Here is a 4,922-nt window from a genome sequence, read left to right on the forward strand (position 1 = left end):
CCAATGTTGCTGTGGTTCTGGCGTAGGGAAGAGGCTATAGCTCTGATTTGTTCCCTAGCTTGGGAACCTCCATCTGCTGATGGTATGGCCCTAAAAGACAAAAAAAAAAAAAAAAAAAAAAAGATTATCCATATTGTTGCATCATGAATAGCTATAGTGTACATACATTCATCCTGATTGCTGTGTAATATTTTAAAGATTAAAAAAAATCCAATTGAATAAATCTCCGTCTTCTTCTCTCCCTGCCTTCTCTCCTCTCTCCTCTACTTTTTCTTCTCCCTCGTCTCTCTTGCAGTCCTGCTCTCTTGCTTGTATTCAGGACTTTCTAACTCCAATTGTTAGGCATTTTCACCTGCAAGTCTTGCAGATACCTAAATCTTTGTTTCCCAAACAGATTTCCCCCTCACATTCCTCCTCTCCCCACAATTCCCCCTCAGAACCCTGAAACAAACGCCCACCATTCTAAGAAAGAGAATTAGAAAATAACTGTTATAGCAGTAACCAGATGCGTGCATATATTAGGACTATTAGTTCACTCAGTGCGTCTCAAACTTCAACAGAATCACCTGGACAGGACGGCTTGTTAAAGCACAGGTAGCCAGACCCCGCCCCAGGGTTTCTGATTCCTTGAGTCCAGGGTGGAACCTGATGATTTGCATTTCTAAGATCCCAGGTGATGCCAATTTTGAGAGCTACTTGTATTTTTAAAAAATATTTTTTTGAAGTACTCCATGCTCCAAACCTTATATTAGTCTCACAGAATAAAGCACCTTTCAGAATGCATTTGAATGCTGACCTCCAGACAATAATCTGGCTAACCATCCAATAATGTTTCAATTATGCAAGAAAAAATATAGGTCTTTTCTTTGAATTTTATGTGTAAATTTAAATTCATACTTGTATGCTGGCCAAGGGTATTTCCTGAAATTAAAAAAATGAACAAGTTTTAAAGTAGTGTCATTTATTTTCATATTTTGTGGGACACATTCTGATTATATTCTTTAAATTCTTACAGATATGCCTTTTTTACCTAATAAATGATTTTGATAGACTGCATGTAGTCTGCAGTTGTACATACCAGATAATATTTTAAATGCACTAAGCAAGCTCCCTCTTTTTTTTTCAACATGGATTCTTATTTTATTAGATCTTACTAGTATTCTTTAAGGAACAAACACACAGGTAAGTAGGCTAAAATGAAGAAATCTTTTTATAAGAGTTAAGAAGACATTAAAAGATAGTTCTGGGTATTACCTTCAGCGATGCTTTTTATCTATTTTCCAGGACTCCAAGTAATATTCAGCCCTTGCAGCTACCATAAATGCAGCAAATCCCCATTTGAATCCTTTTAATAATGCACCAACAAAGGAAACATTGTTTGCAAAGCCACCTATGTATCTCCAAGCTTTATTGTGGCCCCATGGATTCCTTAGTCCTCGTGCAGCCCTCTCCTGGGCAGTTTCTAATGATGTCCCTTCTATCTTCCATTGTTTGTAATCTGGAAGTCCCATTTTACTCTGACCATGCTCACGTCCATGTCCATGGGCCATGTCTGCTTTCTTCAGGTGATTCTTTTATAATGTAGTATTGCTGTGGTTAATACATATGGATCACATGAACTTTCTGACAGCAATCTGACCTCTCAGGACATTCAATATTCAGCCCTCCAGCAGGCAACTGGAAACTGCAAATTCTGTCTTTAAAAACAAACAAACAAACAACTTATGTTAAAAAGTCCTTCTGGATTGTGCATAATTATCCTCCAGTTTATATCTTTTATAAATTTAGGATTTTTGTATGATGTCTTCTTGAATGAGAGCACACATGCCCATGAGACACACAATTCTCTTAAAGATGGACTAGGAAGGCATGCTATAAAAGAAATAGTGACTTTCCACAGATATCCATGTGCAATTTTAATGACCAAATTTGGACATTTTCATCGTATGTCATGTACTACTTCATGCCTTTTTCCAGCTCATAAATGCTGATTTGCATCTTCTAGGCTGCTACAATGTCCCCATAAACCTCTCTTTGAAGAAACACAGCTTCCGTCAAAACAAGCCTTTAAAAGTATTTACCAAGCTGTAATAAACAACACTCCTCCAACATGCTGCCTATAAAAAAATAACCTTTTGAGGGGGCAATGCCAGTTTTATTTTTCCTCATTAGGCTCTGCACCTTTGCCAACACCAGTAAATGACATGGTCACCATAGCTCAGGAAAACAAAGCTTTCTTTTTACCCTTTCTTTTTCTTTTCTTTTTTTTTAAATTTGAGGAGGTGATCTATATTTTCTTCCCTAGTTATTCTGATAGATAAAAATCTCATCTCCTCAAGATTTTTCCCTTGCCACTGTGAATGAGGATCTATAGTTAAGTAGATGGAAATGTAACAGATCAAATTATATTGCCTTTAGCGAGTAATAGCAATGTTAGCCCCTTGGTACTACCCAGGTTGTTCAATACATTTATTAATTTGTGTTATTTAAAGTAAGAATTCAAGTTGCATAGTAAACATTTTGGCTGGAGTGGGAAATGGATTGCTGCTATGCCAGTAGTGAGGACAACTTGGAAACTTGAGCAATGCAGCTATGGGCTAGACATACCCTGGAGCCTAAATGAGTGCATTGACTGTATTTGGCAAATCCATCTGCTGACTGATTCATTTCAAAAATCCAAAGAAATTGTAACAGCAGGAATAATCTTAAATTAAACACAATTATTAAAAATAGCCATAAATGAACAATTTCTCATGATTTACCTTACATGAGCAGGTGTTATTTCTGTTATGATTATTTACAAAATTCTTCTTTTTTTTTTTTTTTTTTTTTGTCTTTTTTGTTGTTGTTGTTGTTGTTATTGTTGCTATTTCTTGGGCCGCTGCTGCGGCATATGGAGGTTCCCAGGCTAGGGGTTGAATCGGAGCTGTAGCCACCGGCCTACGCCAGAGCCACAGCAACGCGGGATCCGAGCCGCGTCTGCAACCTACACCACAGCTCACGGCAACGCCGGATCGTTAACCCACTGAGCAAGCGCAGGGATCGAACCCGCAACCTCATGGTTCCTAGTCGGATTCGTTAACCACTGCGCCACGACGGGAACTCCAAATTCTTCATTTTTTTCTCATTACCCATAAAAATATTTGTTGCCCCATGTATTCCCTCTACCTATTTCTTTCTTGAGCATGTTTTCTTTCTCTCTCACTTTTCACCCCTCTCTCTTCTCTACCTCATTTTCTTTCTTATCTTGACTTTCTTTCTTTTCCTTTCTGGATCCCTCTCTGCACATCCCTCTTTTCTTTCTTCCTCCCTTCATGCCAGGTATTGCCCAAGTACTGAAACCTAGCATGGCCCTGTGGAGGAAGGGAGGGGATGCAAAGACAAGGGAGGAAGAGTCAAGATGCAACAGTACAGCCTTGGTGCAGGGTCCGGGTTCCCCCTCAAGGGATACACATCTAAGAGAAAAGTTTTATTCCTTATGTTTCTTTAAGAAATGAATACCTTAAACTTGAACAGCTTGGAGCCCTTTCTTGTGCTTCTCCCTTGTTTCATTGAACCCTGAACACAATCACCTGTAAACTAAAGATTTGGCACCCTGAACACAATTGCCTGTGGGTTCAAGATTATAAGCACATGATGTTTTTCAGGAACTTTCCTAGTTTGTTCTAATCTCTGATCAATATGCCCTTTCACAACTGTTGTTATTCTAGGAAAGTCAAGATGCCATAACCCAGAGGACCACCACCAGGATTATGCTGAGATCTCCTGACACCAGCTTCCATGACTAAGTTCCCCAGAGAGACAAAAGAATGCATGTTTGTCCCAACCCTGATTCTTATCTGAAACCCTGTTTTTCTCCTTTTAGACCATAAAACTCCCTGCAATTCTTCCCCAAAGGAGGGCACAGTCTTTAAGGCATTGGCCTGATGTGGCCTCCTTTGCCTGGCAAACAAATAAAAGCTATTTTTTTTTCTCCTTCACCCAAAACTCTGTCTTTATATTTCTTTCTGGCCCTGGTGGATAGAGGCCAAATTTCAGCAACAGTATTGACAAGATGAAACACATGATATGCTGGTTTCTGTCCTAGACTTCCTCAGTGAAGTGGAATAAGAAAATACATAGTAATATTAAGGTAAAGACACTATAAAAGAGTTAGGGGACTAATGTTATAATTTGGCATGGAAGATTATTTGACAATGTCCTAGATAGATTCACTGTTTCGCAAAGCAGACTTCACCATTCATTACCTGTGAAAGTCTCCTAATGGTCTCTTCATTGTCTCTACCAGTCCATGCTGTCCACAGCTGTTCTCATTATCATTATATTTCTCACTAGCTTAAAATCCTTAATTTCAGGCAAATCACTCACACATGCATTCACTCATTCAACTCCCCAATGATGAAAATATCATTCTTTTCTGCCTGTAGGGAGAAGTAAACCCTTAACGTAGCAAATACATCTATCACCCTCTAGTAAAACCTGGCTTTCATTTTTATCCCCTCTATACCTTGTAGTGGAGTGGCTTCTTCCTTTTACCTCTTCATTTCTTACTCATTCTTTGAATTAGCTCAGACGTATTTTGTACTTTCTTCTATGAAGTCTTTTCTGACTCCTTGTTTATCCTGGAAGTTTGGTGTTTCTTGCTCCTGAAGTTTTTTTTTTTTTTATAATTTTGTATTTATTTAATTTTATTTTCTGGTACTTATTTTAAAGCCACCTCTTGCCCTTGGTGTAATGTAGTTATTTTATTTTGACTGTTTTTTTCAAAAAATATTTTTCATTGTAAAATTAATATATACTTCTTGTAGCATTTTTCTTCCAGAATTTTTCTATGCATAAGTTTTATAATTTATTGTATCATTTTTAAGTTAAAGAAGTCTCTACTCCAGAGATTTGATAAATTTTAGTTTATATTTTCTTTT

General features: G+C 37.7%; 1 pseudogene; it reads right to left on the minus strand.

Annotated features, from left to right (window-relative positions):
- On the minus strand, positions 1,026-4,286 carry LOC100156045 (annotated as a pseudogene).

The sequence above is a fragment of the Sus scrofa genome, chromosome 1, assembly GCF_000003025.6.
Source record: "Sus scrofa isolate TJ Tabasco breed Duroc chromosome 1, Sscrofa11.1, whole genome shotgun sequence".
Taxonomy (NCBI): Eukaryota; Metazoa; Chordata; class Mammalia; order Artiodactyla; family Suidae; genus Sus; species Sus scrofa.